Consider the following 13,084-nt stretch of genomic DNA (forward strand, 5'->3'; position numbering starts at 1 on the left):
TGGATGTAGTGCATTGAGATTCCCAAAAGACATTTGACTAAGTGCTATGTAAGCGGATGGTGCAAGAATTCAAAGACATAGTACTGGTCAATGGACTGAAAACTGGCTGTCTCATAGAAGATAGGGAATTGGAATAAATAGTTCCTTTTCAGACTGGAAGGAGGTAACTAGCAGAATACTATTAGGATCAAAAATTTCCCTGCAATTGTTCACTGCTTACATTAACAATCTTGAGGAAGGAACAATACGTCAGTTTTGTAAGTTTGCAGATGATTCAAGAAAAAAGCGGAAAGGCAGATTGTAAAAAGGATGCTGTGGTTCTGAAACATATAGAGTGGGCAAATTATTGGCACAAAGAGTTTAATTGGGGAAATGTGAGTCACACTGTTGGGTAAGAGAAACTAAAAGGCAGGTTGTTATCTAAGTAGAGAGAGACCAAAAGTGAATGAAATACAGATCCAAGTGTTTTGTGTATGAATCACAGAAAGCTAACAGATAAGAAAAAATTTACAGATGCTGGAAATGCTGGAGGAACTCAGCAGGCCAGGCAGCATCTATGGAAAAGAGTAACCAGTCAATGTCTTGGGCTGAGACCCCTCAACAGGACTGGGGATAAAAAGAGATGAAAAGTTAGAGACTCTGGCTGGTCTGCTAAATTTCTACAGCATTTTGTTTGTATTACTTAAGCTAACAGGCAAGTCCACTGTAGTTAATGAGGGAAATGGAATTTTTGGTTTTCATAGCAAATGCTTTGTAATTTAAAAATCAGGAGATCCCTGCTTCACCCCCGATCCCACCTTATGCTGGCGGTTTCCCCTTACATTTTCAGTTCTGTTGCAAGGTCTTGAGATGAAACATTGACTATTCTTTTGCATCCAGAGATGCTGCCTGACCTGTTGAGTTCCTAAGAAACACATGCGGTCAGGGTCTGCTTACAGACAGCTGCGGGAGTTGAACCTGGGTCGCTGACGCAGTAATGGCATTACAACAACCGCTATCCTACCGTACCACCCAATCAGGTGGGTTTTTCCCATGTCACCTGGTTTCCACTTAATTGTTTCAGCCAAACATTGTGGGCCAAAGAGCTCATTCCTGTGATATACTGTTCTATGTTTTCACGGCGTCAGGTTCAGGATCAGTTACCACCCCTCAACCATCAGGCTCTTGAATCAAAGGGGATAACTTCACTCAACTTCACTTGCTCCATAATTGAAATGTCCCCACAATCTATGGACTCTCTTTCAAGATCACTTTACCTCATGTTCTCAATATTTATTGCTTATTTATTTATTATTTTTTAATTCTTTATGTATAAGTACAGTTTATTGTCTTTGGCTCACTGGTTGAACACCCATATTGGTGCTGTCTTTCATTGATTCTGTTGTAGTTATTATTCTATGGATTTATTGAGTATGCCCACAGGAAAATAAATCTCAGCATTGTATACAGTGGTATATATGTACTTAGATAATAAATTTACTTTGAATTCTTCTATGAGTTGCATTTTTACAAGTTTGTTCTCTTATGCCCAAATTGGCATGGTCTTTCTTTGGTTATTATTTTATTATGGATTTGTTAAGTAAGCCTGCAAGAAAACTTTGACAGTAAATTTACTTTAAACTTTGTACTCTATGATCCTCCTACTTGTGAAAGATGGTCAGATAATTAGTGACAATAAATTGCTTTGAGTACAGGTAAGTGACAGAAGAATTGAAGAGGGAGTTTCTAGGGATGTGGAAAATTTTGATATTGATATTGTTTTATTATTGTTTCATATAGCAAGATAGAGTGAAAAAGTTCTCTCGCATACTTTTCATGCAGATCAAACTTTACACAGTGCACTGATGTAGTACAGGGTTAATCAATAACAATGCAGAATAAAGTGTAGCAGCTATAGAAAAGTGCAGGTAAATGATAAATTCCAAGATCATAATGAGGTAGATGGTGGACTAAGAGCAACATCTTATCACACAAGACAGAGGTCTGTTCAAAAGTCTGATGGTAGTGAGATAGAATCTGTCCCTGAGCCTGGTGGGACATGCTTTTGTATCTTCTGCCCAATGTAAGAGGGGAGAAGAGAGAATGTCCAGGGTAGGTAGGGTCTTTGATGATGCTGGCTGCTTTACTGAGGCAACTAGAAGTAGAGACGGAGTCCATAGAGGGGAGGCTGGTTCCTGTGACGAGCTGAGCTGTGTCCACAACCCTCTGCAGTTTCTTGCGTTCCCATGCAGAGCAGCTGCTGTACTGAGCCATTATGCATCAGGCAGAACGCTTTCTGTGGTGCATTGGTAAAAGGTGGTAAGTCGACAAAAACACGCCAAACTCCTTTATCCTTTACCCTTGGCCTTGCATCAATGTGGCTGGACCAGGACAGGCTATTGGTGATGTTCACATGAGGGAAACTGAAGCCCTTGTCCTTCTCTGGGCATGTCTTCAATGCTGTCAGCAACTCCACTTCCACCACTTTCCCAGGGTGTGTATTCTAGGTACCTATCACTCCTTGGTGAATATAGGTCCCCCTCACATCCCTTCTAAGTATCTTCCTCCTTACCCTAAATCTATGTTCTCAAATTTTGTTTACCTCTGATCAGGAGATTAGCTTTCTGCAGTCTACCTTTCTCAAGCCCTTATGATTTTATATACCTTGGCCATGCCCCCACTTACCATGAGACCATAAGACACAGGAGCAGTATTAGGCCATTTGGCCCATTGGGTTTGCTCCACCATTCCATTCAGGCTAATTTATTATCCCTCCCAACCTAATACTGCAACCTTCTACCCTATAGCCTTTGATGCTGTTATTAATCAAAAACCTATCAACCTCTGCTTTAAAAATACCTTGTGGCTTGGCCTCCACAGCCTCTGTGACAATGCATTCCACAGATTCATCACCCTCTCACTAGAGATGTTCCTCCTCCCCTCTGTTCAAAAGGGACGGTCTTGTATTCTGAGGCTGTGCCCTCTGGTTCTAGACTCCCCATCACAGGAAACATTTTTTTCCACATCCTCTCTATCTAGGCTTTTCAACATTCAATGAAATTCCTTCTCACTTTTCTGAACTACAATGAGTACAGGCCCAGAACCATAAAACGCTTCTCATCTCCAGAACTAGTGTCTCCAGTCTCTCCTCATAGCTCAAGTTCAAAGTAAATTTAATTATTATCTAAATACAAGGGGTGATTGATAAGTTTGTGGCCTAAGGTAGAAGGAGATGAGTTATACAGCTTTCGTTACATGCACATGCAGTTCAACTCTTGGAGTGATTATGCAAAAAGTTTGAAGTTAATAACTCATCGGGGTGATTGATAAGTTCGTGGCCTAAGGTAGAAGGCGATGAGTTATTAACTTCAAACTTTCTGCATTATCACTCAAAGAGTTGACCTGCATGGGCACGTAACAAGAGCTGTATAACTCATCTCCTTCTACCTTAGGCCACAAGCTTATCAACTACCCATCTGTGGACACTTTCTGGAGGTCCAAGATCTGTATGCTCGACGACCGCTGGACTAAGTGTGTAAATGTGGGAGGGGCTATGTTAAAAATAAATGTGCTAGGTTTTCTAAAATTGGCTCCTTCTACCTTAGGTCACGAATTTATCAATCACCCCAGTATGTACCTGTGGCCGTGTACTACCTACAGATTCATTATTTTGCAGGCATTTACAGGAAAATAAAGAAATGCAACAGAATAGGGGAGCAACCAAAGGTGTTTTTTTTCTTTGTAAAATTTGTTTTTTAATGTTTGCAAGACAATTCTGCTCCCAGTATTGCAGGGCTACTCCGTCAGTGAGCTGCTCGTTGACCGGAGTAGCTGGACTGGTGTCAGCGGCAGAGCCGGCTGAGATGTCTAAGGGGCCGGCCGATATGTTGGAGAAGGAGCTGGTCGGGATATCTGGTAAGGAGACAGTCGGGTTATCAGGAGAGTGGTTTTTGGTACAGAGGAGCCAGTCAGGATGTTGGAGGAGCTGGTTTAGGTTTGGAGGAGCTGCCTGCTACTCAGAAGTATTGAAGTTTGTGCGCTATAACCATGGGAGATTGTCTTGGATGATCACAAGACTCTGTTAGATAGTGATAATGTATGTTTCCGCAGGCCTGCTATCTTGTCTGGTGGATGGACAGATGGTGTGGGAGCTGTGTGGCCTCAGTTGTAGCAAGGACTAGGCTTCAAGCCTTGGGCTTGGCTGCTCCTGCGGACCAGGTGAGAGCCACAGAAGCACAACAGAGTGGAGTCTGTGCTCGCTGGGGTATGGCCTCACCCATTGGTGTTCAGCCGGTGGAATGACACTTGACTGCACACATCTGCACACTGCTGGGAAGTTATCATCGATTGCCGAACATTGTCACTTAGAGTCTGACTCCTGATGAAGGGTTTCGGTCGGAAACGTTGTCACTACCTCCTCCCATAGATGCTGTCTAGACTGCTGAGTTCCGCCAGCATTCTGTGTTCTTAGACTATATAATTGGTTTTTTGAGTGAATATGCGATTTTGAATTATGTTATTAACTCTTTTGAATCATGTTACTCGCTATTTTGAAGCTTGCTTGCTGTTTTGAATGTTTTACATCTTGGCCCCAGCTGTCTCATTCAGCTGTTACCAATGTATAGTTTGAATGATAAACTTGATTTGATGTGATTTGAATTTATGAAAAATTATACATAACCAAAGAATGACAAACAAATAAAGCGTAAAATCAGACAAATCCTTTTTATGCATAAATGAAAAAAACACTCCATTGCAAATAATATCCTGGTGTATCTCCTCTCCATTGCTTTATAGTTGACTTGCCCACAATAGGCTAAAGAGCCTGTTTCTGTGATGTAAGAATTTAAATCTGTAGGTGCTGCTGCAGGTTTCCAGACATCAGAGTAGCTCCTTAGAATACTCATTATATCAAAACACATTGGTATGACGACCAGGACTCGATAATCCAGATGAAGGGTCTCAACCCAAAACGTAGACTACCCATTTTCTTCTACATGTGTTGCCTGATCCATTGAGTTCTGCTTGCAGTTTATTCTATGCTCCAGATTCCAGTACTCGTGTCCATTTCCTCCAGCATTTTGTGTCTGTTGAATCCATGCATAATAATCTTTTTCTGGGTAATGGTTAGGGGACAAATCATGGGCAGGGCTCAGGAAGGACTTTCCTCTTTTATTGGGTACTTTTCATGTACAGAAGGAAAGGATTTCTGGTCAGAACCAGGTTTACTATCACTGAGTTAACACACATCAAAATGCCGGAGGAACTCAGCAGGTCAGGCACCATCTATGGACAGGAATAAAGAGCCGACGTTCCGGGCTGGGACTTCTCATTGGGACTCTGTCATGAAATCTGTCGTTCTGTGGCAGCAGTAAAGTGCAGGATATAAAAATTAGTTACAAAAATAAATAAACATTGCAAAAGAAGAATAGCAAGATCATGTTCATGGGTTCATGGACTGTTTAGAAATCTGATGGCAGAGGGAAAGAAGCCATTCTTAAAATATAATTTGGTGACCTATGGAGGTTATAAACATTGGTTAATAAACTAGGAAAATCTCCACTTGTCTTTTTTGAATGGTGACACAGATTCCTTTATTTTCTCCTCGGACTGTAGACATTTCACGTTAATATTTCGTTTGAAGTATGCCATCTCCAATAAGACAGCATTCCCTCAATGTCATATTGAAGAAGCATTGTATATTATTCATTCTAGAATTGGAATAAGGTTCAAATCTGTATGAGAATATGAATAAAAGGTGAGGTGCTGAATTTCTGAAACAAAATTTCTTTAATCTAATCAGAAAATGTTATCAATCTGCACTTGTTATGATGATTCATGCAATATCTTGCATGAAATGCTTGCTCATTGCTACACAGGAGAGTCATAAGAATTTATATGCTCTAATCCAGGCATAGTAATTAAACCAGCACCCGGCCATCGACTCCAGGAAGCTGAAATAAAACATAAATTATTGTAAATGCCTACCAGGCCAGGCAGCACTGTGGAGAAGGAAACAGAGTTAATATTTCATGTTGACGATCATTCTTCAGAGTTGCTAAAATCTTCAGTTCACAATGCCAAGCCCAAGCTTCTAGTCATCCGTTAATGCCCACTCTCACTCCAAACTCCGTGGCCTCAGTCATCTGCACCTCACCTCATCTTCAGACTGCATGCATCCCCATGTCAAAGTTAAGGCAATACACACAAAATGGTGGCGAATCTCAGCAGGTCAGGAAGCATCTATGGTGAGGTGGGAGGGGGGTGGGTAGTGATAAACAGTTGATGTTTTGGGGTGAGACCCAGCATCAGGACTGGAAAGGAAGGGGGCCGAAACAGTATTCACCCATTTTTGTAGTGAGATCACTTCAAGACTGACCTTATATTTTCCTCTCCATAATCTAAAACCTATTTTATCCTTTGCTATTGCCAATCCTGCTGAACACGAAACTCCAACTCTTCTTCTCTCTCCATAAATTCTGCCTGGCCTCTTGAGTGTTTCCATCATTTTCTGATCTTATTACTGCTGGGTTTTTAAAAAAAAATTTACTCTAAAGGAGCAGTTTGAACTAGCTGCTAGTTATGAGACACATGTGACTGATAACAAAAGTGACGTCAATAAAGTAAGTCAAGGGCAAAAAAAACATGCAGCACAGAGAGTTCCTGAGCATATCTTGAAATTTATGTTAGGATAGCAGAGTACAAATTCTGATAAATTAATGCTATTTCATTGCCAGGTTGAAATTAGTTTGGCTAGTCAGCTGCTGCTCCTTTGGTAATAATCTGAACTCTGATACTCAGGATTCAAGTCCTACCTTACAGTAATTTACAATGGCATCCTAAAAGAGTTGCATACTTTTGATTCAAGATTGCCATTCTTCAGTGCATGAGTGTGAGGGAAAGTGAAATAATTGTTACTCCACGAAAAAACCACAATCAGAAAAGAAGAAGCCCCCAAAATAAATAAGATGATTGAAGTTTCCTGCAATTTGGAAGAGACCATCTGGAAGATTGTTTTGTAGTGATGATGCCATAAATTTCTCTCAGTGCATCCTTGGTGTTGATCCTGGTAGGGGTGGGGTGGTGGGTAGACAGTGGTGATGAACACAACAGTAAACTCCCTGAGCAGGCTACATGGCCAGCATTCAACTCAACAGCCACAGAACAGCCGCTGCCACTACAGAAGAGTCCATGCACCAACCGAAGAATGAGACATCTTTCGGATGAGATGGTTACAGGAGACGCAAGAAACAGCAGATGCTGGAATCTGGAGTGACACACAATTTGCTGGATGAACTCAATCAGTGGGAGGAAAAGGATTGCCAACATTTCAAACTGAAATTCAACATCAGCATTTATTGCCAAACCCCAAGAGATGGAGAATGCAGAAGACCTCATGGGTCCAGTTCAAGAAAGGGGCTGGGAATTCTGCTACAGAGCAATATTAATCTGCCAATGAACATGACTATAAGGGACACAAGAGATTCTGCAGGTGCTGAAAATCCAGGGTAACATACACACAAAATGCTGGAGACACTTAGCAGGTCGGGCAGCATCTATGGAGATTATGAAGGGTTTTGGCCTGAAATGTCAACTGTTTATTCCTCTCTAGAGATGTCACCAGACCCACTGAGTTCCTTCAACACTAGGGATTTTATGGTCATTATTTAATTGCGTTGGGAGGTTGCTGTGCGCAAATTGCCAAACATCATCCGATTACAAAAAAATATATCAATGACCATAAAGCACACTGGGATAGTCTGGGAGTGTTGTAAGTGGTTTGGGGGAAATGTTCTTTCCCCCCTGTTTATACTGCTGTTGGAAAGGATAGAGGGATTTCACACAAAAATGGGGACACCACAACACATAATTTGCTTTTCAGGATCTGTTGCAGAGGGTTAATAACCTGAACAGCATTGCTCAGTAACTCTCAGTCTGGGTGAGTCGAACAACTGGCTGTTCAAAGGCCGATCATCTTGCAATAAAGGAGCTGGAGCCAAGACTTAGTTGCGCTGATAAATGGTCCTTATGTCAGGCTGTGCAAGGAAAGGCAATCGACTTCATTAGTCATGCTATAAATATGCTGGGGGGAAGGGAGTGACTCCCGAAATGTGGAGATCTGAGTAAGCCTGGTGTAACATTCTCTCTCTCTGCCTTGTGCAATTTATCTTGGCTACACTTGGCATCTCGCTCCACACACGCACATATACAGCACATACGCACACAGATGCACGTGCAAACACACCATACAAACCCAGACACACACATACATGCACATACACACACAGACACACATGTGAACAGACTATACAAACCCAGACACACACGTGAACAGACTATACAAACCCAGACACACCACACGTGCACAGACGCACACATACTAACACACTATACATACACACATCCATGCAAATACACGAGGATTTTGTGTGATGTCATTATAACTGAGAGTGCTCTGGTGTGTGGAGTTCAGTTCTGGTGCCGTTCTGCAAGGAGCCACTGTATGCCCTCCCCATGGAATGTGTGGTGCTCTGGTTTCCTCCCACAGTCGAAAAAAACATCCCAGGGAGGTTAACTGGTTATTACAAATTGTCCCATGATTAGTTTAGGGTTAATCGGGGTTGCGGGGTTACTGGGGTGGCATGATTTGGAGGGCTCGAAGGGCCTACCCTGTGCTGTATTGCTAACTAATAACACATACAAAATGTTGGTGGAACACAGCAGGCCAGGCAGCATCTATAGGAGAAGCGCTGTCGACGTTCCTATAGATGCTGCCTGGCCTGCTGTGTTCCACCAGCATTTTGTGTGTGTTGTTTGAATTTTCAGCATCTGCAGATTTCCTCGTGTTTGCTAACTAATAAATTAATACACCTACACACGCACCACACCCACAAACATGGCAATGACTACACAGGCAGATATACATAACCACAAACAGATAGAAACTAAACCACTGTCTCATTAAGGTTCAGTAAAAGATAATTTCCTTCAAAAAAAAACTCTTGGAAAATGTTTCTGCATTTTGTCACATTGTTGTGTTGCAGATTTGTCAAATTATGGCAATGGATTACTTCTATGTGATGTCTTTACAGAGGAAATAACACACAAGGCCTTTGCTTCTGTCCATTAAGGGAAGACCAATGATGAATTTCATTGAAAGTGCTGTCAACATGCCTTTCCTTATCCCAGTTCCTTATATTCATCTGCTTATATGCATCTGCAGATTTCCTCGTGTTTGCTCCTTATATTCATGGAAGAAAGGAAGGAGGATGGGAACCTGAAGGAGGTGATGGGCAGATGAGGAGAAAAAGGGCAAGAGGATAACAAAAGTTGGTGATGGGAAAAGAGAGAAGAGCCTCTCTGAATGGGGAGGAGGAGAAATTACTGTAAGTTGTAGAAGTCAATATTGTTGAGGTAAATCTTCAGCTCTTTACCTTTCTACCTATCACCCTCCCCACCTCCAGCTTCTCACCTTATCCCCCCCTCACCTGGTCCCACATATTATCTGCCAACTTGTCACTTTCCCTCACCCCATCTTAATATTCTGGCTTCTGTCTTTCCAGTCTGACGAAGGGCTACAGTCCGAAACGTCGACTGTTTATCGCCCTCCATGGAGGCTGCTTTCCTTGCTGAGTTCCTGCAGCATTTTGTGTTTGTAGCTCAAGATTTCCAAGGTCTGCAGGAATTCTTGTATTTATTGCTCATGGCCAGCTTTTCTTTAATATTTACATCATTCCCCTCAACAAAACCATCTACAAATTCCAGCGAGTCCAGAGGACGCGCAGCATCACTAGCAAGGTTGCAGTTTATCTTCCATCCTTATATACGGTGCTGATGAGCTGTCACAGAGATCCAGTGATTGGTTTCCAGGATGCCGTGTGACTTGGAGCAGTGGTGTTTCCCTCAGTCTACTGACACTGTTGTTTGGGTTAGTAGCTTTTATTAGTTTGGGAGTTTCTACCCTTGGCAAGATGTTACAACGGTTTCTGTGGATAATTCAAACTGTAGTCATGCTGAGGTGGAGGGACTGAGTGTTTAGGATGTTGGATAGAATGTCATTCAAGTGGACTGCTTCATCCTCAAGCTATTTTTGCTGCTAACTGAAGGATTTTAAAGATTACCTTGATTTGCCACATGTTTGTCAAAACATGTTAAGATTAAGATCTAAGATTACTCTTAATTGTCGCATGTATATCGAAACATCTTAAGGTTAAGACCTAAAATTAGCTTTCCCTTCCTCCACCTTTGATGCTGCCTTCACCCACATCTCTTCCACTTTCTGGATGATGCACCATCAATAACTCACACTGAGACGTAAGGCGAGATATCGGCTTTTATTGACTGGAAGAAGGAACAAACAGTGAGTGACCACCATACTATATCCTGGAGACTGAGAGGCCGGGCTCAGGCCTTGATCGCCTTTATACCGGGGCCTGTGGGAGGAGCCACAGGAGCAGTCAGCAGGGGTGTGTCCAGACAGGTATATGTAGTTCACCACACTGGACATCTGTGCTCACCCCATCTTCCTGCCACCTGAACAGAGATAGAGTTCCTCTTGTCCTTATCTACCAGCCCACGAGCCTCCTCATCCAACACATCATTATCCACAACTTCTGTCATCTCCAAGGGGATCCTACCACCAAACACACCTTTACCTCTATCCCACTCTCTGTTTTCCACAGGGATCGCTGCCCCCGTGATTCCCATGACCATTCATCTCTCCCCACTAATCTCCCTCTCGGCACTTACCCCTGCAAGCGGCCAAAGTGCCACACCTGCCCATTCATCTCCTCCCTCACCTCCATTCAGGGCCCTAAACAGTCCTTCCCAGTGAAGCAACACTTCGCCTGTGAATCTGCTGGGCCCATCTATTGTATCCACTGCTCCCAAAGCAGCCTCCTCTTTATTGGCAAGACCCAATGTAAATTTCGGGACTGCTTTGTCCAGTACCTCCATTCCATCCAATAAATGTGGAACTTCCCAGTGTCCGAATATTTAAATTCCCATTCCCATTCCAACATGTGGGCCCATGGACTTCTCTTTTGCCATGGGGTGGAGGCGCAACACCTTATATTCCATCTAGGTAGCCTCTAACTTGATGGCATGAATATCGATTTCTCCTTCCAGTAAAAAAAGTTCCCTCCCCCTCCCCTCTTCTTCGATTCCACACTCTGGCCTCTTGTTCTCAGTGACCTATCACCTCTCTCTGGTGGCCCCCTTCCTTCCTTTTCTCCTATGGTCTACTCTCCTCTCCTATCTGATTCCTTGCTCTCCAATGCTTCACCTATCACCTTCCAGTTATCGTCCTTACCCTCCCCCTCCTTTTTATTCTGGCATCTTCCCCCTCCCCTCATTTCCAATCATGGATAAGGGTCTTGGCGTGAAACTTCGACGGTTTGTTCATTTCCAATAATGGTGCCTGACCTGCTGAGTTCCTCCAGCATTTTGCATGTTTTCCTTTGGATTTCCAGAATTCGCAGAATACCTTGGGTCTAAGATAAGCTTTACTTGCCACACGCACATCAAAACTTCAGAACATGCAGTGAAATGCATCGTTTGTATCAATGACTAACCCAGTCTCAGAGGGTAGCCTGCAAGTGTGTTGCCACGTTCCCAGCACCAAGATGGCGAGCCCACAGCTCGCTAACCTGTACATCTTCGGAATGTGGGAGGAGACCAGAGCACCTGGGGGAAATCCACACGGTCAGGAGAAGAAGGTACGAACTCCTTACAGGAGCTGAACCCCAATCTTACAGCTGGTGCTGCAGAGCTTGTGCTAATCATTACGCTACCATGTAGCTGTGTACCGCTAACTATGTACCTAGAAAAATGGAGAGATTTCCATCATATGCATAACCTGTCCATCTAGACCGGAGAAAACCTCTAGGGAGATTTAATTTCCAGGGAATAACCAGCCTTCACTGGTATAATATTCATGTGGCAAGTCATTTTATGTCACAAAATACTGGAGGTCTGCAGGTCAGGAAAGGAATAAACAATCTTTGTTTCAGGCCAAGACCCTTCATCAGGTGGTTATGTTGTGTGGAGCGAATTATCTGATTATTGATTACCTGACTGACAGACCTCAGTATGTGCACTTGCAACACTGTGTGTCAGACAGAGTGGTCAGCAGCACTGGGGCTCAACAGGGGACTGTCCTGTCACCCTTTCTCTTCACCATCTACACCTCAAACTTCAACTACTGCACAGAGTCTTGCCATCTTCAGAAGTTTTCTGATGACTCTGCCATAGTTGGATGCATCAGCAAGGGAGATGAGGCGGAGTACAGGGCTACGGTGGGAAACTTTGTCACATGGTGCGAGCAGAATCATCTGCAGCTTAATGTGAAAAAGACTATGTGGCTGGTGGTGGACCTGAGGCACCGGTGACCCCTGTTTCCATTCAAGGGGTCAGTGTGGACATGGTGGAGGACTGCAAATACCTGGGGATACAAATTGACAATAAACTGGACTGGTCAAAGAACACTGAGACTGTCTACAAGAAGGGTCAGAGCCGTCTCTATTTCCTGAGGAGTCTGAGGTCCTTTAACATCTGCTGGATAAGGCTGAGGATGTTCTATAAGTCTGTGGTGGCCAGTACTATGTTTGCTGTTGTGTGCTGGGGCAGCAGGCTGAGGGTAGCAGACACCAACAGAATCAACAAACTCATTTGTAAGGCCAGTTATGTTGTGGGGATGGAACTGGACTCTCTGACAGTGGTGTCTGAAAAGAGGATGCTGTCCAAGTTGCATGCCATCTTGGACAATGTCTCCCATAATGTACTGGTTAGGCACAGGAGTATGTTCAGCCAGAGACTCATTCCACCGAGATGCAACACTGAGCATCATAGGAAGTCATTCCTGCCTGTGGCCATCAAACTTTACAACTCCTCCCTCGGAGTGTCAGACACCCTGAGCCAATAGTCTGGTCCTGGACTTATTTCCGCTTGGCACGATTAACATTATTATTTAATTATTTATGGTTTTAAATTGCTATATTTCTTCACTATTCTTAGTTGGTACGACTGTAACGAAATCCAGTTTCCCTCGGGATCAATAAAGTATGTCTGTCTGTCTGTGTGAATGGAATTGGCTGTGTACCGGTTA

This window comes from Hypanus sabinus, chromosome 13 (genome assembly GCF_030144855.1).
Source record: "Hypanus sabinus isolate sHypSab1 chromosome 13, sHypSab1.hap1, whole genome shotgun sequence".
NCBI lineage: Eukaryota > Metazoa > Chordata > Chondrichthyes > Myliobatiformes > Dasyatidae > Hypanus > Hypanus sabinus.